This window comes from Doryrhamphus excisus, chromosome 23 (genome assembly GCF_030265055.1).
Source record: "Doryrhamphus excisus isolate RoL2022-K1 chromosome 23, RoL_Dexc_1.0, whole genome shotgun sequence".
Lineage (NCBI taxonomy): Eukaryota > Metazoa > Chordata > Actinopteri > Syngnathiformes > Syngnathidae > Doryrhamphus > Doryrhamphus excisus.
Genome location: NC_080488.1, coordinates 12050916 through 12078099, shown reverse-complemented (window position 1 = coordinate 12078099; position 27184 = coordinate 12050916). Strand labels below are relative to the sequence as shown.

General features: G+C 42.7%; 1 protein-coding gene across 2 annotated transcripts in view; it reads right to left on the bottom strand.

Annotated features, from left to right (window-relative positions):
- The window catches only part of gpc3 (glypican 3), an 89522-nt gene that overhangs the window by 47898 nt on the left and 14440 nt on the right, over positions 1-27184 (bottom strand). The gene's annotated exons all lie outside the window — the stretch shown is intronic.

Below are 27184 nucleotides of genomic sequence, written 5' to 3'. Positions count from 1 at the left end.
ATACGTATTTACCCTTTCATTATATTTTACCCTTGTTATTATATACGTATTTACCCTTTTATTATATTTTACCCTTATTATATACGTATTTACCCTTTTATTATATTTTACCCTTGTTATTATATACGTATTTACCCTTTTATTATATTTTACCCTTGTTATTATATACGTATTTACCCTTTTATTATATTTTACCCTTGTTATTATATACGTATTTACCCTTTTATTATATTATACCCTTGTTATTATACACGTATTTACCCTTTTATTATATTTTACCCTTGTTATTATATACGTATTTACCCTTTTATTATATTTTACCCTTGTTATTATATACATATTTACCCTTTGAATCTGCCTTGTTAACATCCAATAAGGTTTAAGAACAAACAACGAAGGTGTGCATTGTGTCAGACTTAGGGCTCTAATTTTGTGGCGCATCCCGCACAGTGGTCATTTGGTCCAGCGCACCACGATGCGCAGCCAATTTGGTCATTTGGTCAACTGGGCGCCGTGAAAATTTTGAGACTAATCAGCATGCAAAATGTGCGCTGAAAGATCGCCAGCTCCGACCTGGTTGATTCTTGGCGCAGGTGAAGCGCACTCTGCGCTCTTGCTCCGAAAGCAAAAAGAGTGACCACGAGGGTGCGTGCAGGTTGGAAAGTAAGGAGCGATTTCAAGCTAAAGTGAGAATAGAAAACAATCAGCAGGATTTTCAGGCTGAAGAAGTCCCCATCTTATCTTACCGAGGTGGCACAGGAGGTGCGGGTTCTATTACTGCAGCCAGCAGCCAAAGTATGAGCCCACAATAACATTGTGGATTATTATTAGAGTATTATCACTGAACTGAGCAGGGGACCTGACAGTCGGTGCAATGAGGCTTTACCCAAGACAGGAGGCAAGTAATGCTTTATAGCCTCGCGAGTGCACTCCATCCCAACACGGAATGATAACAGTCTGAACAAGGAAAACCTCCGTATGGGGGATATTGAGTAGGGCACTTCTATCTTTTGCTCTTTATTCCCCATCAAATGGGCTTCTAACCAGCACTATGAGAAATGTACACAGTGAAATGATATATGTCAAGTACAAAATATGTCTACTGTGTACAATTTCAGCCAGTAAGGACATGATATGAGACAGTACACGTATAATACATGCATACATGTCCACTTTTGTAGTGCACTTCTGCCACCTTGTGGCCATTTTTATGGCTTAAAACTGACTCAACTGATGAACAGTGACCTCTTTTAGTGTGTAGTTACATCATCACCTCTTTTGCCTCGTGCGTTAATTTAATACGGCTGGGGTTTGTCGTCTTTGGTGTTGAATGAGTTAATGAAAGGGATCAATGGATACTATTACCTTCAGTTAATTCTATAGTTTTCATCTTCTTTATCAAAATGCAACTTTCTTTGGCTCCATTTTGGGTTTTTGAGGTGAAAGAATGAATGACGCAAAACAAGGAGTTTGTGTCATTGTAAATTCTCTTCATGATTTCTGGACCTGCCTGGACACTGCCTGCATGAATGTCAGAAAAGTATGTTTAATCTGTGATAAAATGAAACTCTTAAAAAATAAAAAAAATGTTTAAAAAAAATACATTTAAATCAAAAAAATTTAAAATTTAAAAATAAAAAAAATACAATTAAAACATTTTAAAATAATAATTCTAATAAATAACCTTCTTCTAATTGATCGGGGTGGCTGCATTATTACAAAAAGAAGACTCATATCAATGGGGTCACAGGAAGCCGTGGGCAAGTGGTAAAATTGAGGACGTGACCCTGAGTTCAATTCCCTTGACCAATAAAGGTTAGCATACTCCCCCAGGACTGAGGTGGTTTTATGAGTTTTACTGCCTTGTATGATCAGTTAGCTCCTTACCGCCCTTGGATTCTATCAAGCTGGGCCCCGTCTTGAATCTATTTAGTATTTTGTCAGAAGTAACCTAAGAAGTATTTGGTCGCTGCCGCACAGAACGACTCAGTCTTTCATGTGTTTTTCCTCAAACGGACTCTATGAGTATGATTTGGGCAAATTACAACAGGCTTTGCTGGACTGATGCTGTAAGATATGATGTGATATGAGCATTAATTGCTTTTTATTGAGCGGTTAGGTAATGGAGAAATTCAATAGGCTTTCATCCCGCGTGATAATATAATAATACCTCGGGAGAAAAAGTGAGGCGTGCACGGCGTAATCCCTTTCATGTTCAACAAAACAGATTGATTAAGAGGTTTTGGAGCGTTTGGCAAGAGGCTTTTGTGGGCTTCAGCTCCACCCGTGTAACACCTTCCACTCGGCTGAAAGGCTCTCATCCACCTCAAATGTGTCCGCTTCTACTTCATCAGTATCTCTCGCTCCACTCCAAGAGGAGAAGCGCTTGGTAAAGGTTAAGAGAAAGACTAGAGGCCTGCTGATGAATGCGATTCAATGGCTGGAAGCATCATGGGGTCACGGCAGGAAGCACCGCCAGCCCATTTCCTGCGTGTGCTGCTGTCTTTCTTTCATCTGTGAAAGGATCAGGTGTCCTCTAATGGAGGGAGCGGGTCTGGATGTCAGAGACCTGTGACATTCTGGATGCAACCGTCGGCGGGTAAAGAACACACATTAGCCGGAGCAGGAGCCGGCAGATGGATGGAACAGGAACACGGTTCCAATTAGGAGTACATTTACTTTGTCAGTGTCACGAATGGAGGCAGGCTGGCGGACGCTGAGAAGACAGAACTCTTCTGAAGTAACATTGAAATATCGCTGCTTTACAATTTCACAATATTCAGTATTTTACTCAGTATTTTTGACAGAGGCTCAATCAGAGGCAAGTTTACCGGAACACAGAGGACACGATGGGGCGGGAAGGACACAGGCTAGACAGTAGGATGTATCCTAGAGTCCTGATTGGAGCGTATCCGTTCTTTAGTGCATTACAATCCACATATCAAGTCCCTCGATGTCCTGGAGAGGGCACCGACTGTCACCCAGTGTTATATTTCAGACTATTATCATATCAGGGCGCAGATCTTCTTTCCCAGCTTGTCATGATTGAGTAGCGCACATTTCTGATGATCTATTACGGAGACATTTGTTCATTTTGACATCCAAAAGCTCCAAGTGACACGAAACAGGTTTTTCATATAACATCCCTGTCATTGGACATATTCAATGTTCATGAAGCCGTCAGTCTGCTCGTCATATATCAGCTGCGGGGCTCACAGCGGACCGGACTGACCGACCGCCGACTGCGTTGTTGTCTGCAAAGGCAGACACGCTCATCAATCAGTTGGTCGTACTCCCATTATCCCCGTGTGAGGAAAACATCAATAAATTACCACAGCAATGAGACTAATCCATTTGGCGGTGCTGGTGTCACCTCTAGCCGCCACTGAGACAGATGTAGAGGTTGTAAACATCTGGTCCTGGTGACAAAACAGTACCTGCGGAAACTTTGTAGACATGCCATCACAGTGTGACGTCATGAGAAGACCCGGATTGGACGCTTGGATGCAGTGGAACCTCTAAAGTTCCACACCCCGGCAGTCGTAGAATTGAGAGTTTGAACCAAAAAGGTGAAGATAATGTTGACCAAAAGGAGACATTACATAACAAAAGTAGTCCCGGTTATTGACTGTAAACAATATGCCGTTTAACCAGACACACTTGTCTTCGCTGCCCCTGAACAACCCGGTAATCTGAGAGCTGACCACCTGACAAGCTGCTCTCCTGGGATGGATGCTAGAGTCCACGGCTTGATGGCAAAGCCGCGTGGGTTGGGCTGATTCCAGGAACCATGCAGACGGGATGCTGGTAAGACCCAGATAGCATCACCAGTAGACCGTGAGCACCAGCGGGATGGAAATGAGATTTGTATTAGGTTACTCCATCTGTCCTTCACGGGAGATATACACAAACAAAAACACATACGCACTCGAAAGTACACAATGCATCCCCGCGGAGCACAACGGTAGCCAGGTGGCGACGGTGTGGGCCAATATTTGGCCACAGTAAAAGGACCAGGTGTGACTCAGGTGGAAGGGTGGGAGACAGTCACCCACCAACACATCCCTTTCATTCACAAACGTGTGGGGAAAGTTGTACTGAGGAGCCAGGACAGAAGGGGATGGATTTGTCCCACATCAGTAAGTTTCGTTTCCGTATTCAAATCAGACTGCAAATTACTACTTTTGTATTTTAAAAAATGACATTGAACTACAACGTTTTGATAAATATTGAGAAACACGATGACAAAACAGGAAGATGATGTCCATATGCTGTCTTCACTGTCCTTTTGCATCTTTAGGAACGGTCACATCTTCAATGGAGGTAAAGTAACCTTAAAGGGGATCTATTATGCTCATTTTCTGGCCCTTTTTATTGACTTGTGGACTCCTACAGAGCAGCTACACACAATAACCAGCAAAGAAACTTCCTAGATCATCCAGAATCTGCACCTATCACCTATAAATAATAAATAAATAATAAAAACAAAATTATTTATATTAATTTATAATATGTAATGTAACAGTTAGTGATTGTAAAAAGTTAGTGAAAAGTACCAGATGGAGGGGTAGGATTTAATAAGCTTTGCTTCTTCCTACTCCTTTTGGACATGTGGAACTGGGAACTGATTATGGGATGCACTCAATTGGAATCTGATGCATGTTCAAATGAAATAAAACCATTACCATTACCATTACCATTACCAAAATGTCCCCTTTTAACAACAAAACATTGGTTGGAGTCCGAAACCGATCCGGAAGTAGAGACTGGACAGTTTCTCAAGAAAAGAGGTTAATTCTCTGAATGGTAAGTAGCGTTAGCATTTTCTTCAGCATCGCTAATATTACATGTTTTATGCAGGACTACCAGTATTTCACATACGCATTGTGGATGATAAAGGTTCCTTTAAGAACCTTCAAGAACATTGACTTCACACAGTACATCCTGTGTACTGGTTACGTGTTTTCTACTCTAAAAATGTAATTGATTGATTTGAAAGTGATCATAGGTCCAATAAAGCAAACCCCCCACGCCAACAGCCATCAACAACTGACACAGAATATACCAGGCTGCTTTCTCCGCTTCGATATTTCTGACTTTCACTATCGACTCCGTGGCTCTGTGGCGCTGCGGTGATCGCTCGGGTCAGAAAGGCCGACAAGCCGACTCCAGGAGAAGACAGGCTGCCGCAGCGTAGAGGACACAGCGGGGTGGGAATGATGCAAGGACATGAGCAAACCCAGCAGAGGACCAGAGGGTAGAAGAAGGACAATTTCAGATGCTGGTGCCAGAAGGGAAACCTTGAGCGAGACTTTGAAGCGGAATTGAAAGACAGCAAGAGTCAAGCAGTGCCAATGCCGCAAGACACACCAGCACCTCTTGGCAAAAGTCAGGCGCAGCTGACACCCAGCAGACTCTCAGGAACCCTACCAGTCTGGAAAGTGATCCTTAAGTGAAAAACTGATCCAATAATGGAATCATATGAGTGCAGACTGACTGCACACACAAACAACCTCACATAGATGGAGTTGCACTCCAGTTTAAAGACGCCTTTATATTCGCAAAGACACAGTTTTTGCATCGACATCCAACCCACCAACGCAAGAACAATTCTCCGTCCGGTTGGTGGAAGACTGGTTGAATTATTTCCCATATTTACAAATGCAAATATTGACAGTCATTTGCATATGTAGCACATAAAGGAGAGACAATATGAGCGTGAGGAAGGAGGTAACAAAATGAAATGCTACTGCAGTTCTTCAGACAGGTGGGGGCACAGTGTGATACTTCAACAACGACAAACAAGGAGTGTGAAAGATGGAGAGAAACAGCAGGAGTGTTGCAGAAGAGGCTGCTTCCCTTGTAACATCTGCCACGGAGGTTATGTTCTCATCGCTGGTTTGCTCTGACAGTAAGATATCACGTAAAGTACTGCGGCGTTGTACTCCAATTAGAACAACACGGACATATTTCAAGTTATTTGAACAAACTTGGTTTCTTATTTTGAATTTCATCCAAATTATAAGCCGAAATGAAAAACGTGTCTCTCTCGCTGTCATTAATTGCATATCCATTATCGAGATGAGAGAAAAAAAGAAGAAATCACAAGTGAGCAAGTTCTACAACGCTTTTTAATTAATACAAGCAGAATTCAATAAAAGATGAGGTCATTTCCTTGCAGCTTTAATGATTAATGGCGAGCTACATGAGCTATTCTGGCCTCTTATATTCTCAGTACAAGTTGGTGTCATCAGATTAAATGAGAGGGTGCTCATGTTAGTCCAAGGGTGCAAGTCCCGTTGCATGCCAGTCGGATTCAGACATCCAAGATAAACGAGCGAGCTGAGCTAAACCAACCAAAAACTAAAACTAAAGCATCTCCACTTAACTGTTGCACAAAAACCCAAACCAGGATAAGTAGACACGGATTAATCAAGACAGGTGAAACCAATCCCGGATCAGAGACTTCCTTAAATAGACCCTGTTATCCATCACAGAATCACCGATTCACCATGGCAACGAGGAGCAGAAATCCTCATGGCGGCTTATGAAGTGGAAAAAGAGCAAATAAAAAGAAAGGCGATCCCACCACAGTCATAAAGCAAAGGAAAAGTACTTTGTGTATAAGTACTGCACTAGTACTCACTAGTACTAGTACTCAAGTCTATGCTGAAACCATCGTCATTAAAATCCAAACAGTTCATTCATGGGGCTTCTTTAAGAACTCATCGTTAGATGTCATCACTAATTTTATTGGACCAAATCGTCACAAAATGACGATTTGAGTGGTTAGCACACAGGCCTCACAGCTAGGAGACCCGAGTTCAATTCCACCCTCCTCCCCGTGCATGCGTGGCTTTTCTCCGGGTACTCCGGTTTCCTCCCACATTCCAAAAACATGCTAGGTTAATTAGCGACTCCAAATTGTCCATAGGTATGAATGTGAGTGTGAATGGTTGTTTGACTATATGTGCCCTGGGATTGGCTGGCCACCAGTCCAAGGTGTACAGCTGGGGTAGGCTCCAGCATGCCAGGATAAGCGGTAGGAATGTTTGGCGTGTTTCCCTGTTTGCATGTTCACCATTCGGAATACATTTTCATTTAGGAATGCACACATTTGGGATGGGAAAGCCGATTCCTTTTACAATTTTCAAATCTCTAAATACTACAGTTTCTCGATCATATTTCAAATGGGGGGGACACACAATAATTGGGCACCATTGAGTTATTGTAAAGATTATATAATTAGTGCGCCGTTACCTGGTTAATTATTTTTTAATTTCACAGTAGCGGTGGTGAGTAAGTGAACAAACTACCAGATGCAAATGAACATGAGTCCCAACTCAGTAAAAAACGGAATGTCTAGTGGATTCTCTTCCAGCCACGCCCGAGCATAGTCAGGAGAGCTCACACTACAAAAATAAAATAAAATCCCGACTTGAGATGTCAAGTGTACTTGAATAGATCCAGATTGCGGCGTGTGATTGCTCACTAAAACAAGTGGAGAACGGCTCTTGAGCAGCAATCTACAAAGCGCATCTCCAGTCATCAGCACGGCTGCTAGTCGGGCGGGGCCGTTCCAGCAATGTCAGGGGAGGAGGGAAATCATCGTCAGGAGACAACTGGCGAGGAGAAGCTCCACAAGACTATGATGATTGTTTAAAACGAAGTCAAAGTGTCAAAGTTATCAGAGTAAAGCTCCAGCGCGAAGATGTAAGCAGTTTACCAAAGGCGAGGAGGCAGCTGTCTCAGTCACATCCTGTCAAATGGAAACAAGCCAGGCAGTCGGCTCAAAGCGCAGCAACTTCACAGGACGACAAAGGCGGCGTGCAGCACTGAAAGAGTGTTTTAAGTGGAGACTGAAAGAATTCCTGATGCGACTGTCAAGCTCACAGCATGCTGAGAAGAAAAGAACAGACCTAGGCAAAGAAATATTTCACGTTTTCTGAATGAGCTTTGACTGTATCCATACAGAGGTGATCAACGTGGAGACAAAATCAGGTTACACATGAACTGCTCTGTTTGGCGTTTTCACATACGTTTCTATATTTATTTAGCGCTTTTCCAGTCAAACGTTGGTTTTAAAAGGACCCGGTATTCGTATGATTCGGTTTTCGACTACATTTTGTATTCAATGTTATTGTAAATTATTGCAAAGAACAAATCTGTTTTCCCTGTACTGTATCATTCCACTGAATGGAGTTTATTTTTTAATTAGCACAACTGCTAAATAAAACCCGCCTTTCTTGATAAGGAAGACATTTTTTTCATAAGCTGGTAAGTGGTATAAAAAACGATGGATAGCACCCTTTCTGAGGCCAACTTATACCGTATTTTCCGGAATATAAGTCACACTTTTTTTCATAGGTTGGCTGTTCCTGCAACTTATACTCCAGAGCGACTTATAAATGAAAAAACTGTTTGTTACATAAACAGCGGACATCTTTTCTGTTCATGTTTATGTTTCGTATAGCTGAATAACTATTATGTTAGCATATCTTACACCTATTCAGCCTGTTCTCTATTCTTTTATTATTATTATTATTAGAACTTGCCTTCCAAGAGGACGTAATGTCTATTTTGGTCAAGTAGTTTGGAAAATAAATTACCCGCAAAAAATGCGACTTATACTCCAGTGCGACTTATGTATGTGGGCCAGCTAGCAGGCCTCGTGAGGCAAATTGGAAATCTGAATTTTTAAAGAGACAGTCCCATTTCTAAAAGTCTATGCAACACTGACCAGCATTCCTGATTCTGATTGGGAAAAAAAAGCAGATCACTGTTTGTAATAGTGTTTTGGCCTGCAGAGAAGGCTTTGCTGGCCCTGACGACACACCACGTTTATCCGTCTATCAATAATAAAAGGTAAAACAGTTCAAACGTGCAACTGCTGTACAAGTCTCCATACATTACAGTATATTCAAGTGTGACTGACATGAGGATGAAATAGCCTGGAAGCAGGAGCAGAAGGCGTAAGTGTTCTCAAGGCTGGTCCAAGCATCCCACACAGACAGCTTCCAGGCACCAGGAGATGCAAGATGCAAGATGCAAGATCTCTTTTAATGTCTGATCTCACATTCCTCTCTGAGCTGCTAAGCTTCCAACACATGGAAACAACTCTTAGCAGGCATGTTGACATTTCACACGTTTCCTTCACCGTTTAACAAACAGGAACGCAGTGCATGTTTTTTTTCCTTCAATAGTTTGGGGAACCCTGCTTTATTCAGTACAATATGACAATATGAGCACCGGGTTTGGGGTTTGTTTTGTCCATATTTCCACACACTATCATGTGTTACTGCTGGACTAGTAGTAGTTCCTGCTACATTGAACTGCTGAGGAGATCAGGACATGTCTGACTACTCTGCTGTGCTACAATAGAATAGTGTCATATACTCCAAGTGTGGGCCCCACTCAGGGATTTGACAGCAGCTCCTTCAGTCGCACCAGATGTCCTCACACTTGACCGATCCATCAGTTTATGAAACAGTTTCTCAACTAAGAAAGGATGATTTCAATAACTAGCCTCTCCGGCAAAGAAATCCATCCAGGTGATTGACAGCCCTGCAGGAGACTCAAACATCTCATCATATTTGAGGACTCAAGCCTTACTAAGAATAAAAATCATCAAAACACAAGAGTAAAGATCTTAGCGTCATATTTAAAGCCTGAAAATACATTTGGCTCGGTGCCACCGTGCGACAGCAACAAACACCCAAACGTGGTAAAAACCCTTTCATGGGGGAGTCCAACACGCAGTTTACCGCATCACGTTTGTCATTACAGCCTGCAACATAATCTCTCTTTGGAATGGCACACTTTAATGAATTCATATGAAATTTGGAAAAGGCTTCTTTACAAGCGAGTGTGACAGAAAGGATGAGGATTAGCAAACAAAAGCAGGATAAAAATAGAATACAAGAGTTGAAAACTTTCAAACGATCTCACACGGTCAGAATATCTGCTTAAGGGACAATACTGTACAAATCAAGCGTGGATATTCAGTACTTTGTCTAAATACCTGGCAACGCGAGTGGGTACCAAGCATGGCGTGTTCTCTGCCAGATGTACTCACTCGTGCTGCCTATTTAGACAATAATGGCTGTGTGTTGACTACGCAAGCTATACACCAACTACGCAGTACACCCAAGTTTAGTCCATGTTTGCTCAAATTCACTCACTCACTTTTAATAATCTGTTGTTTTGTCGCGGCTAATTGGTCCCAGACTTTTTTATTTATGAATTATAAATGGAATATTTCTGTAGTTCGATCATACAAAAGATGTTTACCACCTTCTAAATACAGTTTAACATTAGTAGAGCCCTCCACACATAAAATAACACCCCTATAATTAAACGTGCACTCGTATTACAAATATAGAAGACATGATAAGAGAAAATGGGACATATAAGACGGGCTGCACGGTGGTCGAGTGGTTAGCCTCACAGCTAGGAGACCTGTGTTCAATTCCACCCTCGACCATCTCTGTGTAAAGTTTGTATGTTCTCCCCGTGTGCCCTGTGATTGGCTGGCCACCGGTCCAGAGTGTACCCCGCCTCTCGCCCGAAGACAGCTGGGATAGGCTCCAGCCCCCTCGCGACCCTCGTGAGGATTAGCGGTAGAAAATGAATGAATGAATGAGACATATAAGGCATCACTAAAGACTAAGACTAAGAATCTGGTGCTTGTGTGTCTCATTGAACATTACTGACACCTAGTGACCAGTTGGATGCATCTTCAGAATGGCTTACATTTGTATTTTACTTCATTTTGCCTTTTTTCTACTTGGAAATATGTTTAGACATGCATTTTAGACGTGCATTAGAAGAGCTGCAAAATGACTATACTGTACTGAAACTGCTAGTATTTTACTTTGCCACCAGAGGAGCTGTCCTTGGTTGTTGTTTTTTTTTATAAAAAGTCAATAATCAATAAACAAGGATTGACTGTATTTCAAATAGATTTCACTCAGCCTTGCCAAAATAAATTTGCTTTGTGGTCAGGAGGAAAATATATTAGAAAATGTTATGTTTTAACACAGCCGTTCAGGTCTATTAAATATGAAGCGGTTATCTCACACGACTCACTCGCCTACCGACTGCATGAACCGTGACTGAAAAAGACGGCTAATGATAGTACCTCAGGGACCGTGAACACTGGAGTGGAAGGATGCATGCTGACTGAGGTTGTAGTATTTTACAATCCTAATACGAGTGCTTTTTCAGGTCCCGAAAGAAAAGTTGAGAGGTTGAGTCAACCTACCAACAGTAATTGGGAAGGTTTGACGGTTCTGCCTTGGACTCCTGCTGAGGAGGGAACCTTTTAACACGAGTCTTCCACCCACAGTGGCCTTCATCTGGACCCCACAAAACACAAGTCAAGTAAATACCTCTTTTCCATTTTGACTGGTTCGCTGCTGGTGCTGAACTGGAGCCGTATTTAGTGGTTCTATACACCAGCACCAACGTTCACCAGGAAGGGATGAAACTTTTACAACAAAGTATCAGAACTTTTCCTGGATATAGTCTTATGAGTGAATTATTCTTGTTTTGCCTTGTTATCCTCTTAATGAGCAACCTGTTTTAACATTAGCTCTGAACCTCACCGCACGTCATCATCTCATGGACCGCTGTTTCATACCACAATGCCCCCACAGGGGTCATATATCATTTTAAAACCCCCTGAAAAGAGCCAGGACTTAAAGGTAAAGAAAATGAGGAGTTTTTCTCTTTCTGAATGACCTTTCCGAAAGCAATGGTATCCATGGAAAGGAATATTCCAATGGCGTGTCTACATGCGGCGCTATAATCAACCAGAATAGTCAATGGGGCATGCCCAGTAAAACGTAAACACCAATAACACCACTAACCCTAACCTAACCCTAATCCCAATATATATTCATTCGGATTGGCACTTTTTTTCGGAATGAGGTGTATACAAAGTTTACATTCTTTCCGTTTGAGCAAATAACCCGAATGGAATCGGAATATTTGGGTCCATGTAAACGTGGATACTGACTTCTCCTTTGCTTTGAAAGGTTCCATAAACTGAAATAATCACCTGCTGCAAACTTGCAGACACACAACAAGTATACTCCATCACGTCCACAAAGCCAAAGAGTTCTCAGCAATTAGAGGGCTACCTTCTTCAGAGTTTCCTTCGCCTAAAGTTGATAGATAAACAAGTTAATTAAGCGATGCTGCACAGCGTGAAAGCGCTCCTCCACCTGCTCTATAAATAGGTCATAGAAGGTGCTGTGTGATGGGAGGGAAAACAACTCTTTGTTGTTTGGATATGAGAGATGAAAGACGAACGTCTGCACCGCCTTGGTGGCGGGTACCCCCCCGCCCCCCCGCCCGCCCCCGACATGGCAAAGCCGTGACGCTCTTGTTTGCAGGCTCACGTACGCACAGACATCAGTTTAGCGGAATGGCTGTTTTCACTCACCACGGCACAAAAGGAGACACACACACCTTGGCAAGTTCTGAGTTTGATCAAAGATGTCATCATTAAGTAGACCTGCCCCCCCCAACCCCCCCACCCCCAACCCCCCACCCCCACCTCATTCCCACTTCCAGCTAACCCATCTGCAGTGAAAAGGAGATTTGCAGTAACAAATGACTGTGACAGTGTTATGCAGGATTGTGTTATTCATCACAAGGTAAAAATACACCCCCCCCCCCCCCTTTGGTACCCCCCACCCCCACCCATCCCCCCCATCCTCTGAGAGTCAGCACAGCAATCCTTACCTTACAATGTGGACCAACACTTTTAATGTTTAATGAGGGTCTCGGTCAGGGGGGACCTGGCTTCCTCCATTCACCTTTATCTCACCTTCACTTCTGCCCCCTCCCTCTCTAACGCACACACCCACGCACCCCCCCCCCCCCCCCCCATTCCTTCCGTGCCTCTTTCCAAAGTCACAGTGATGAATGGGTGAGCGTTGCCATCTCCGTGTGCCCACCAGCGAGAGGCAGAGGCCGGCTAACTCGGCTCAGACGCTGCCTGGATCATCGGCAGGAGGGAGTAATTAATCCTGGGGGGTGGGGGGGGGGGGGCGCTGCTGCAGGATCTACTGGGCGCTTCAGGACATATTGTCTACGGATACGTGTGTGCATGAAACCCTACACGGTTTATTTTAAACCTGAGCACAACTTGGGCTGGTGTGTTTTGGAGCACAAGGTTCCATCGCTGCGTGTTTGTGTGTGGCGTCGGGGTAGATGAGCACCTTTAATAAACACCGCTTGGACGCGGACAGAAGCAGCCAGAGGCAGGACGGACAAGACTGTCCTTGAACTCCGGTGTCAAACACACACACATACACACACACACACACATACACACACATACACAATGAATTGGTGACAATGCTGTGGAAAACTACAACGGGGATGTATTACAAGTGTAAAAGTGACTGTAGGGGTGTTATTTTTTGTCTTGAGGTATCTAATAATGCTAAAATAAAGCATATTTATAAGGTTGTAAACAGGTTTTGTATGCTTTTCCTAAAATTCACGTATCACGGTTGGGTCTGGAAGTGATTCATGGTGATAAACAAAGGAGTGCTGTACATTAAAACTAGTTATTACTATGAAACATCATATGGCTTCCAATGTAAAGCAATGCTCGATTTATATTACTACACATGATAACTAATAAGTCTCATTGTTGTTTCACATTTAAAAACATCAGAAGCCACCATGTGAGTATTTCAGGGAAAACTGATATTTTCAGTCGTTCAACCCGGACAATAAACAGGTAGGTGTTCCCCATCAAAGCTTTATGCTAATTGTGCCAATCCGTTAACCTCCTTGACATGTTTAATGTTTCGGGGGATGAGCGATTAGCGCGGCGAGGACAAGCGTCCGTGACGTCTAACCAGAGGCTACAGCGCTCTGCATCATTAGCCCTGGCCTAGCTGGCATACCAATCACATGTCCCTAAAGCGGAATAGGATAACCATGAGGGAAGGCAAAGGAGTGGCTTCACTGCTGTAGAGATGCTCTCAATGTGCTCACGAACTTAATTTATGAGGGCGGCCTAATTATGGTACAACCAATGCTGAGGAAGAACTAACAAAACCTCGACATTGAATGCAATGTTGCATTTTATTGTACATTTTAAAAGCGTTTTCTCCATTAGAAATGATGGAATACAGGATATTTTCACTATTCACAAGGATGGCACTGAGATTCATTTAAATCTATCAGTCGGAAAAGGTTATAAAGCCATTTCTAAAGCGTTAGGACTCTAGCAAACCACAGTGAGAGTCAATATCCACAACGACGTAAACATGGATGAGTGGTGAACCTTCCCAGGAGTGGCTGGCCAACCAAAATGACCCTAAAGCTCATCATAGACGCACCTAAGAGGTCACAAAAGACCCCACAAAAACATCAAAAGAACTGTAGGCCTCACCTGCCGCAGTTTAGGTCAGTGTTCATGACTCCACCATAAGAGACAAGACACCGATACTGAGTTCCAGGACCAAAAGCACTGGTGAACAAAAACAAAAAACGCAGAAAATCCTCAAGACCTTTGAGAAAATACTATGTGGTCCAATGCAAAAGAAACACACCAATGGTAAAATATGGTGGTGGTAGTGTGATGGTCTAGGGCTGTTTTGCTGCTTCAGGACCTGAAAGAAATGCTGTGATAAATTGAACCATGAATTCTGCTGTCTACCAAAAAAAAATCCAAGTTGGGTTCTGCGGCAGGACAATGATCCAAAAGACACCAACAAGTCTACCTCTGAATGGCTCAAGACTTTGGAGGGACCTAGTCAAAGTTCTCACCTGAATCCTATCGAGAAGCTGTGGCATGACCCTAAAAAGGCGCTTCATGATGGAAAACCCCCCACTGTGGCTGAATGACAACAATTCTGCAAAGACGAGCGGGCCAAAATGTAAGCGACTGCAAGTTGTCCCAAACACTTGATTGCAGTTGTTACAGATAAGGGTGGCCCAAAGTGTTATTAGGTCATCAGTGACGCATGAAGACAAACATGTGGAGAAAAACAAGAGAAAATCCAAACGCTGGACCTGAAGCAGGAATGTTTGCTGTCCTGAATAAGGTACCAGTAGACACGTAGGTGTGGGGCTGCAGCCCACATGCAGTGACCCATTTTCTCCAGAAAGAGGTAGCAATCAGCAGCATAGCCGCGGGGTGCCTGAAGCGGGCGTACGCCATCCCAGCGGACAAAGCGCTATTACAGCACAGGAAATACAATCATGACAAGTCCACAGGCTAAATGTACGATTCCAGCAGCACAAGAGAGGAGTTAGGTCCTTTTTAAGCCCGACCAGCACCCCCCACCCGGGCTTAAACGTGTTTGAGCTGCTTGAAGATCTGATCAAAGACACTCGTACACCTTCTGAGGATGTGTTGATGTGCTGCATGGCATTCCAGAACAAAACCAATGAAAGAAATGCGTTTTTTTTTTTTTCTTCCTTTACCCACGCGTTCACGCGTCACAAGAGACGTTTCTGTGGAGATTAGCAGACATTCATGAAGCAAGGGAGAGCCTGCTGGTTTCCAGTATGCACGATGAGCGGGTAAAACGTAGAGACCGGATGAAAGCAGAGGCGAGGAGGGACGAGATGAGACGAGAGGTCACAGCCGAGGGAGAGAACAGACCGACAGATATGGAAATGAAGTCAAGAGGGAGACAAAGATACCAAGTTTTCCTTCACTTCCTCTTTGTATTTACCCTTCAAAAAGCGAGCGAGAGGGGCCTAATAAAAGATTTATCATTCCAGGAAAGCTCTTTAATGTCTCCGCCATTAAAAGGAAGGAAAAAGACGTCCTGTTTGGTGGTGAAAGGTGGAGCGGTGGCAGGGAACACATTGGAACACAAACATCGGAGAAGAGGATAAATTACACCCGGAGATCCGGAGACGCTCTGACAAATCATTTATCAGAAGACAAAGAACATGTTTTATTACAATTACGCCCATTTGATTTATGAAGGAGGGACGCCGTTAAATCCATCTTGATCAGTGTTGCGCTGCGTTCACACAAAACAATGAGTACAAAATTGCTGCGGTTTGCTGACTCAGCTAATAAAATAGCGGCGTAATAATAAGATCACAATGTGTGTGTGTGGGTTCTTGTTCCTTTAAGGTTTGGCCGTCAAGTCTAACTGTTAACCAGAAACATACAAAACCTTGTGGTTGATGGTGACTCAATAATCCCAATCCTTTTACGTACCAAGGGCATGCCGTCTATGGAACTCGCTGCCAGCTCACACCTTTCCCACCTTACCAAATATGGACATATTCAAGAAAAATATTAATCAGCATTTAGTTGCTACTTTGACTTAAAATAATTAGTATTATTTCGGTCCTTAAATGGAAATTAACTTTAGCTTAGTGGACCGCTTTTCATCAATTCTCTGATGGCAACACCAGGTCCCATAGTTATTGTAAAAAAAATAAATAAAAATAACATTCATATTTAAGCAAATATTTTTGACCGAAATGAAGCATTTTCAAGCATTAAAATGACTAAATGAACATACAGATATGAGGCATTCAAAGACATGTTGTGATATGTAGTATTCCACACTGGTCACCGTGTGTCAGTAATGTGTCAATAATAGTAAATATTATGTTATTTATGTTATATAGATGGCTTATTTCTGTTATGATGTCTACTGTATTGGGTAATATGAGTGTGTTATTTCATGTCTAGGTTTAATCATGTTAAAAGTAGTACTCAGAAGGTGGTTAACTGGTTTTCTATATAATTTTGAAAATAATAATATTTTCTATATTATATATTAATATTTTATAATAATCCTACTTTGTTGAAATGAACAGAAATTAAGACAGGATGACTGTAGGTGTTTTTACCAAGACTGTAAAAACAGAAAGTATCTATCAGTGCATGGTACGTTCAAGGACAGTCAAACAAAACATCCAAAATCAAGGGGATTTCTAACTGTATATTATTTTTTAATCAAATAATGGCGCATATTTCCAAAATACAAAATCCTTTAACATGCAATTTGATGGAGTTATTTTCAAATTATGGAATTTTGTGTGTTTTTTAAGTTTTCATTACACCGGAATGTATCTTTTTCTTCATATTTTTGGAAAAATTCTCTTACTATTGGGTTTTCGTTATATATTAATGACCAAATCCAAAATACACTCAGTTTTTGGAATGACACACCTGAATACGACCTTTTAGGAACCATTTAATGACCGTGCTAGCGATACCATGTCGTGTCCTGTGTACAACGTGTGCTTCAATGTCAATTGTAAAAGAACTCGTCTGTCTCAAAGTAGAAGAGTGACGCCCTCGCCGCTCAGCTTTGATTGCACACGATGGCGGGGCAGTGTCACAGCCAGATCAGGCATCACTTGAGGCTTGAACACGACTTCCTGATCCAGCCGCCAGCCACAAGTCTTCCCCGGGGGGGGACTGCCAGACTCAGCGCAGCCTGGCTGACAGACACGCCGCCTTCTGTGGGAGCCCACAGTAAGACTCAGCAATTGAAGTGGCAGCGAGAGGAGGGTTTTGTTCATGTGGGAATGTGTGTGTGTGTGTGTGTGTGTGTGTAGTTCAAGTTTGCCTGAATCTAAATGAATGTTAAATATTAAGTTAACATGTCTGCCATCTAATGTACATGTAATATAAAATGACTAATACTGGGATGGGGGTTAAAGTAAGCATAAAACGGTCCTGATTGCCGGAGACCCCCCAAAATAGGCAATTATTTTTTGTTAATGATTAAAAAATAAAAAAAGGGGTGTGATATTTTTATGTGCCTATGTGCTTCCCGTCGACACATACGGAACTACACATTTCGAAAATAGACGAGAAAAACGGCAAGCAGCCCATCACTATCCTTGAACATGTTAAAGGATCTGCTTCAATGACAGCAACAGTAATAACTAAGCTGTATTTTTATTACCATTTCATTGAATTGTTGTGTTTAGTGTTTTTATTACCACATTTTCTGTCCTTCTTAAGTTCTGGTTCCAGTGTGAGTGACTTAAGTGTTCATTTAAGTAGGATTTTTCACAAATATTTATTTTGATGTTTGGTATTTTTTATTTACAAATCAATTTCCTGGTGATAGCTGGAAGTCTTTGACGCTGATAATGTTTTAGCTCCAATAACTAAGGCAAGGTTATCAAAGTGGCCTTCAGGCAACTACAATGGACTTGTATAAAATCAAGTTCCTCGTTTGATGAACAAATCAGTGGTGTCGTTCTGTAGATTCAGATCAAATGTGGCTCAGACGTGGTTAGTTAAACTACTTCAAAAAGGCACTTTGAAAGGAGGTCACGGGAATGCCGTAGCAGGCGCTCGCCTTTTAAAATTTGCGCTCGGCTTTCTGGCTGCGTGTTAATGATATAAAGATGAAATATTTAACCCAGTGTAGCCTTACTCTACATAGCTGTTCTATCTATTCCATCTACGTATTCACTCATAAACATGCTCACAGGAACACAACGTTGCACACCAGTTCAGAATGTGTGTGTGTGTGTGTGTGTGTGTGCGTGTGTGTGTGTGTACATGCTCTGCATTTGCAATGAATCCTAGTTTGAAGCGGCAGGAAGTTGGTCTTATCTTGGAGAGGGAAGAGATGGGCTGTGTAATTATTTTGGCTGACTTTGATCCAAAATGTAGCCGCTTCTGGACACCTGTTGGAGTCTGGCTCCATCTGACGCGCCGTAATTAGACCCGCAACCACAAGGACAGGATACACACCAGGCTGCATGCCAACGTTTGCTCGCTGTATGATGATTATTGGCTTTTTTTTTTGTATTTGCTTCCATGCACTGTGACCACAAACTGTGGGCAGTTTTGGAAAAAAGTAAGTGTGGCGTCACCGTGGAAAGAAGACTTACATGACAAGCGACAACGTGACAGCCACGCTCAACACAGCCTGAGCTCAGCGTGGTAGATTTAATTTTTCTGTTCCTCACGTCATTGTCTATCCGAGAGCATCAAAGCAGCTGCTTCTCAACTTGCAATCAAAGTGTTCAGACTTTCAAATGACATTGACAGTCAGCGTGTCTCCTGCATGGCAACAGCGACAAACGTACCTTCCGTTGGTCTACAAAGAGTCGTGCAAAGAGACCCGAAGGGAGACACAAAAGTGAATTCGTTTTGGCAAAATAACTTTGAGTGAAAGTCGTTTTCTGACATTCTGTGTCTTGTTCATCCATTTTGGCTTTTGGTTCGCTCCCAAGGCTTCCTATTATTTTTCAAAGAAGGGAGAAGCTCTGTGTCAAAGCAAATCGAATAGATGGCCACCGTCTACCAAAAGCTTTGTTTCAATCACAGACGAACGCGGGCGTTGCGATGCTGTAGGTTGGAATAAATCAGGAGCATTCCTTGTGACATGAAATTCTTGCACCTTTTAAATTATTGTCTTCCCTCCGCGTCTGCTTGTCTGTTTATGCAGACGTACTTCTTTGTTCTTCGTGTAACTGTTACCATGCTGCTGCTGCGAGGGACAACGTCTGGACTTTATGTTCATAAGCACATCAAAAAATAAAAGATGGGTTTTGTTTTACTTGCATCGCTTTGCACTCACCATGTCTAATCGTTTGTTTTATTTTATTTTTTTATTTAATTTAACCTCAAAACATTGACTGTTTTTTAGACCCACTTGATTAAAATAGTGCATTTTCTTTACAACTTGATAAAACCTTCAACATCAAATGAATTTCTCCCATCCGCGTTGTCCAGATATCACTGTAATGTAAGTCCCATTGGAAATTGCTGGAGGTCATTACTCAATATAAACAGTCTGACTCACGGTTTCACTTTAAAAACAACAGCAAAGTCATCACACAGCAACTTAACACCCAAACGTTATACATCAGAAATATAGAAACCTATATCAATACAAGTTTAATATGAAAAAACACAACATTTAAACGTTTTCCCATGATGCATTGGAGCTCAGACGTCATGGGGGGGACCTTTTGAGTGTTAAGTTGCTGTGTGATGAATTTAGTGCTGTTTGTAAAGTGTTCCTTGAAAGGCACTCCTTGAGTCAGACTGTTATATACTGTATATATATATATATATATATATATACTGTATATAAGTCTGTATAGTCTACTCAAGGACATTCACAGAGTTGTCTCAAAGCCACTTCTTTGATATCTTGGCCGTGTGCTTCGGGTTGTTGTCCTGCTCAAAAATCCCCAGTCTGAAGTTAAGAGCAATCTGGATCAGGTTTTCATGCAGGATGAGTTGAGAGAATAGAGATTAGATGCCGTTTATCTCACTTCGACTCCACGTTTTCCCATCACAGACACTAATTGTGACCCTCTTAACCTCATGAAGGCCTCTGCTCTCCTACTTGAGTGTTGTAAGTAGATCCAGTCCCAACCTCACCCCCTGGGTCTTGTCCCCAGTTTGTTCTGAAATGTTGTGGTGAAACCAAACACCTCTCCTGGGGTTTTAACAGGGTTAGTTGTGTTCTCGCTGAGCGTGTCGTCTTTTTTAAGGGCTGTACCTCTGAAATGATTCTTTATCCTTTTGAAAAATGCATTTACGTACACCATCTAACTCTAATGTATTTGATGTATGTATTTGTACTTCTTAAAGTTCTGAGTGAAACTGCAGAAAGAGGGAGGAAAGACAAGCTTCATTTGAAGCATCGGATTTCATTCATTTGAATAGCAAAGAGTGCCGCCATCTTTAAATGAGTCATGACTACATCATTCTTCTGTTTTATGGATGGAAAGAATCCTCTGCCTTGCAAGCTGAAAAGAAACTTCTAAAAGCAAGATTCCCCAGTCTGGGCTAGCAAACACAATTTGCAAAGTGCAGAACAGGTGAATCCGAATAAGGGACAGGAAACGACGTATGATTTGTAGGCAGGTCACGTGACCAGCCTGGAAACCATCCCTGGTCAATGTCATCATGCGGTCTTGGACTACAAACACCAACTTCCGTTTGTATTATCATTCATAAAAACATTCATAAGCTGCACGGTGGACGAGTGGTTAGCGCGCAGGTCTCACAGCTAGGAGACCCAAGTTTTCATATTCTCCCCGTGCATGCGTGGGTTTTCTCCGGGTACTCTGGTTTCCTCCCACATTCCAAAAACATGCTAGGTTAATTAGCCACTCCAAATTGTCCATAGGTATGAATGTGAGTGTGAATGGTTGTTTGTCTATATGTGCCCTGTGATTGGCTGGCTTAATTCAATTACAGTACAAATTCTAATTGCAAAAATACACATGATGCAACATGTCTGTAAATACTGTGAGTATTTTTCGGGAGAAAGCTACCAGTGATGGAAAAGAGCAAAACTGTGATGAAGACCATAGAACCTGAAATGTAAAAATGCCAATAAGTTGACATAATAGTAAACTTTATTTAGTGTTGGTGTAAAGCCGTGGTCCTCCGTTATTTTCTGTCATGCAGGGTCTCATATCCATTGGTCAAAGAAAAATAATGTCACGATACGATGGTCGTGAATGCACGTCACGTCTGTGCTAATGCCGCCACGAGGTGCGTGCCGTGTTCATCAGTGACTTGGTCAAGCTTGAGCGGGAGAGGAAGGACATCCAGGTTGGACCTAACGCCCGTCCGTGCGGCACACAAGTGGAAATATCAGCTATTATGCTGCTGTAGTTCAACTTGTGCTGGGCGGGGTAAAGATTGTATCCTTGAACATCTTAAAGGATCTGCCTTATGAAATTGACAGCGATAACTTGCATTAATTCTTCATTATTAAGCATAATTGAACCGGAACTCATTCGGAAAGACCTTTAAGGGGATAATTAAGAGACAAAGAACCCTTATTGTATAAAAAGGCATTTTGGACGGGCGTGTTTTTCTGTTCATTCTTAATGGCGGCCCTTTGCTCTGCTGAAGATCTGTGACATGACTCCACAAACACGACGAGTGATGTGGAAACACAAGCGAGGGCTCTCAATTATTAAGACTCCTTGAACTTGTGAACTCTGACTGACTTGGAGCAGCCGTACACACATTTAGAACCAGGACGTGTGAATTATGGTCCCAATGGTCATAAGTCCACTGCTTTCAAAGACGTGTTCACAACACACACTGCATTTGTCTAAGACAACAACTAATGAGAGTCCCTGCAGAGGTTGACGGGCGGTAAAACAGTGGAAGTGGTCTGTGATGAATGGCGGCGGGAGATCCGGCTCTGGGAAAAGGTAAGGTAAGCGACTCGCAGGAAGCGGGTTGGAGGGCAAGTGGTTTGAGTGACAGGGTGACACTGTCAGCTCCTCTGCGTCACACTCTTCAGGGGAGCCCCCGAGCATGTTCTGTTGTAAACCCGCTGCAGTGACGAGAACTCCTCAAATATTACTAGGTCACGATCCCCTCCTGCTGTTTAAATTCCCCAAAGTGGACCCCAGCGGCGCGGCTGACACATCAGAGGCGGGACATTCCACGTGCCATTTGCGACCCCAGAAAATAAAATACATAAATGCACAATATAATTTACTGTAAAATACATGTTTTATGCAGCAATGTGTTCTGCACGATTTATACGGCCCTGTTAGGTTAATAAAAAAATACAAAAATAAAATACACACACATTTTTAGCGGCTCAATTATCAGACGTAGAGCTGAAAAAAGACAAGAATATGAGTTTATTTTGAGAGAGAACAACCGCCAGTGATGAAGTAGATTGGCCCAACGCTGCCAAAGAGAGCCCCTCCCTCAAGGCTAAAAGACAACCCTCTGGTGGCCCATTATCATCCACAACAAAACATTCCAGACTCCTAATGAAAACATACTAAAACGCAGTTCATCTCCACCCACTCCACCCTCCATCTTGGCCATCAGGCCGGGGATGAATTATAAATGAATGGGCGCTCAGTCGGAGAGGATCAATACTAATAAGGTCCGAGTTCGCCATGACACATTCATCCCGTTTTCCAGAGCTTCTGTCCATCGGCTCGTCTCTCTCCACCGAGGAGTGAAGCCGAATGCCAAAGAATGGGGCACCTTTAGCGGAATAACTTTTCCAAGCATAATGAAGGTTCTAAAAAGCACATCTCGCTGATGCGGGCGCGACTACACGCTTTCCATCGACCCACCACTCCCAAACTCCGAGCCCGTCACCTCTCCACTGACAGGCCGACCGGGAATCAGCTGAGGGGGGGTAATGGAGCTTGTCGGCGAGCTCCCTGCTTCACACCACTTAGTCTCTGGTCCATCCAAGTTGCCTGGAGATGTCGGGGTGGGGGAGGGAAGCCATCCCAGAGGTGCTCCTCTGGGACCGTGCGTAGACTCCTCACAACCCAAACATTTCTCCTCACATCAGTCACGCCAGGCAACCAGGGAAGCGTGCAGCCATTCTATTTCCTGGTCTCTAACCCGTTTTGTCTTTGCTTGACCTTGACATCCACTCCCGACGCTGCTGGTGTCTTTCCTCATCGCTCAATATTTGCTAGCATTGCTAACAAGTCGACAAACAACATGCTGGAGGCTCAATGCTGCTTGAATGCTGCAGAGGTGCTGAAGACCACAGGAACTTCAGTCTTTCAGTGGTTGACCTGCCTGGACTGGACTATTTCATTCATGGTTGAAGTCCTGCTTTTGGTTCTCATTTAGTCTGGTCTGGACCGCAAATCAGCTCAATTTAGGAGTGGGGTAAAAATGAAGCAGAACTTTAAATCACACCAACCGCCAGTGGCGTCATTAGGCCTATTTTAGGGGGGGGGTAAATAATTTGATATTTTTTATTGATTTTTTTTTCTTTTTAACAAAAAAAATCTGACAAATTTCACATAATAGGGCAAAAGCAGGATAATAAGCTAGCCAATAAGCAGGCTAATACTAGCCTCCTACTACTTCTACTAACAGTAGTAGTAATAATTAGAAAAATAATGATGATAGTAATAATAATAGGCTAATTAATGGTAATGGTAATGGTTTTATTTCATTTGAACATGCATCAGATTCCAATTGAGTGCATCCCATAATCAGTTCCCAGTTCCACATGTCCAAAAGGAGTAGGAAGAAGCAAAGCTTATTAAATCCTACCCCTCCATCTGGTACTTTTACAATCAATAACTGTTACATTATATTAGGAAAGCAGGAAGTGAACAAATGTAATTTTTTTATTGAATTATTTTTTATTAATTTAATAATATAATAATGATTATTATATAATTGATCACTGTCCAGTGGACAAAATGGTTGCAGAGCTTGTGTAAATTAAATGGCGGCCTAAAACAATTGAGTATGTCTACTAAATCTGTCCAAAAGTGGGAAAGTTATATCCCGGTTCTTGTTCCTTATTTGTTTTTTTTTATATTTTTATTTTTTGGGATTTTTTTGAATGTCTACTACATTAATTCATATCCTGTGCATCTCATCTCCAGGGGGCTAAGCCCCCCCTCCCATCCTCAGAACCTAGTGACGCCCCTGCCGACCGATACAAGAGAACTACATTTTAAACATGGACTGTAAGTCTGAAAAGTTGCAGATGTAGGCCAGGATCCCTTTATGGATTGTATGGCCTTGGTAGAGGTCTGCACACCATTGTGGCTTCCACCCCGCAACACACACACACACACACACACACACCCCGCTGCCCTGGTGCGGGTGTTATGTCTGGCTGACTGAGCTCATGTTGCATAAGGATTTAAATATTTCATGAGCAGAAATCAAAAATGCATCCGTCTGTGTTGGCGGCCGGTCGGAGAAGAAGGCAGAGGGCGAGCAATCAGGTCACAAGGTGAAGACGGAAGCATGGAAATCAAAGTAAATGATTCATAGGATTCTACTCACTGAAGCCCCAATTAGTCTCAAACACGTCAGACATGCAATTGAAGCGACATCAGAGTGCACTTTGTCAAAGCCAAAGATGCTTTGCATAACCAACAAGACGTCCCTAACCACCAACTGTCAAAAAGCGAGTACAAAGGAAGCGGATTTAGAGGGAAACATCTCACCGTGTTGGTGAGGATGAACTCGGAGCTCAAAGAAGTTCAATGAAAAGGCTGTGATGGCTGCCACTTGAAAAGGCTTCACAACCAAATTGTACTGAACCCATCAGGCTCACGACGCAGGCGGGGTACACCCTGGACTGGTGGCCAGCCAATCACAGGGCACATAGAGACAAACAACCATTCACACTCACATTCATACCTATGGACAATTTGGAGTGGCTAATTAACCTAGCATGTTTTTGGAATGTGGGAGGAAACCGGAGTCCAAACCGAGAAAAACACGGGGAGAACATGCCAACTTTACACAGAGATGGCCGAGGGTGGAATTGAACACGGTCTCCTAGCTGTGAGGCCTGCGTGCTAACCACTCGATCGCCGTGCAGCCAGTCTTATACGTCTCATTTTCTCTTATCATGTCTTCTATATTGTGTAATATGAGTGCACATTTGATTATAGGGGTGTTATTTTATGTGTAGAGGGCTCTAATAATGTTAAAAACTGTATTTAGAAGGTGGTAAACATCATTCATACCTATGGACAATTTGGAGTGGCTAATTAACCTAGCATGTTTTTGGAATGTGGGAGGAAAACCCACGCATAAAAAACGGCAAACTCCACAGAGATGGCGGAGGGTGGGATTGAACGCGGGTCTTCTCGCTGTGAGGTCTGCACGCTAACCACTCCACCCTGGAATATTTGCATTATTTCCCATGGAAAAAAATCAAATATGGATGGATTAGCACCAGCTAATAGGTTTCAATGTGTTGAATATGTTAACATTCTTGTACTTTAAATGTTCCTTGTGATGGACCCTGAAGACACATGATAAGCGTTATAGATACGTGGAAAAGTATATCACAAATACAGATATAGCCGTTTAAATTTGGCTTCAATTAAGCCCACAAATCTGGATGCATGTCTGCACGCATTTGAAGGCCAAATACAGGGGAGGGAGGGGGGGGTTGATTTAAAGCAAGTGATCTGCCGGGTGCACACGTGTCAATATGGGGCACTCACTCCCTTGTCTGTTCTCCATCCTGCTCATGAACGTGTCATCAGGCAGCCCAAGAAACAAAGCCTCCTTCTCTCAGCTGGAGATGGGAGGAGCTGTCAGTCCCTTCTGCTCAGTTTGATGACAGCATTTCAAATGACACTTTGATCCTCACTGCACACTGTTTGTTTTTCCTCCATGATGAAATTCAGCTCGAGAGGCGTGCAACAGGGCGCATCATTAAAACGTGGCTCCAACACCAAGTGCTAGACTTGTCCCGAAAAACCACTCGTGACAATTTTGGGTCACATCAACATAAAGAACGCAGCTTGGTAGGTGGCGTAGGATTTGTACAGACGAACACCGATCATGCATTCCCCCCCCCCACCCCTACCCCCACCCTTGAGAACAGTCCGCCATGGTGACACAAAGACAAAAAAAATATTGCTTTTTTTTATGCGAATAAATGAATCTAATGAGGCAGATCTGTCACAGCCTGGTCTGGTCTGGGATTAGAAAAGCACAAATGCATTCATTAAACAGGAGACTTCAATACAGTGAATTCCTGAACACCCACCATTCCGCTGCATCGATTCACACAATTTTGGCCAGAAATGAAAAAAAATTCTAAAAAAAAATAGGCATAATTTATAAATATGACAGTATATGCAAAATGTACAGTACAAATGTACCACTAAGTTTATGTCTTTCTGCTTCACTGGTCAAGTTTCATTTTCTTTGAACTAGAAGTATCTCGACACGATACGATACCGCTTTTTTCTGTGAGAGCGAATGACTCTTTGGCGTCCTGTGGGAGTTTCCCGTGTGATGGCGCTTCACATGCCCGGTGAGAACTTCCCCAGTTCTGTGCCACCACGGGAAATCGGTGCATGACATGATTTGCATTCAGCTGCGACACCTTTGTAATGAGATCACTCCTGTTCCTTGCTACTTTGTTAGCATGTTAGCAAACACACAAGGGCTCTATCTGGACACTGCTGGGGTGTTAAGTAAATGTGCGACACACGAAGAAGAAAGAATGGGAAGGTTTCTGTTCTGGAGGGGAATCTGATTTAATAATTACAGTCAATTTTATTGTAAGTGAGGCTCTTCTATTCGTATTCATAAAGCCAGGATTAAATTCCATGAAAACTTTTTTCATTGTCATTATTTGCAAGGAAAAAACATCAGGGACACACAATAGTATTTATATATAAAAACAAGTTTTGGGGATGTCTTATTTTCCTTCATTTTCAAAGCAAGCAAAGCTGTAAA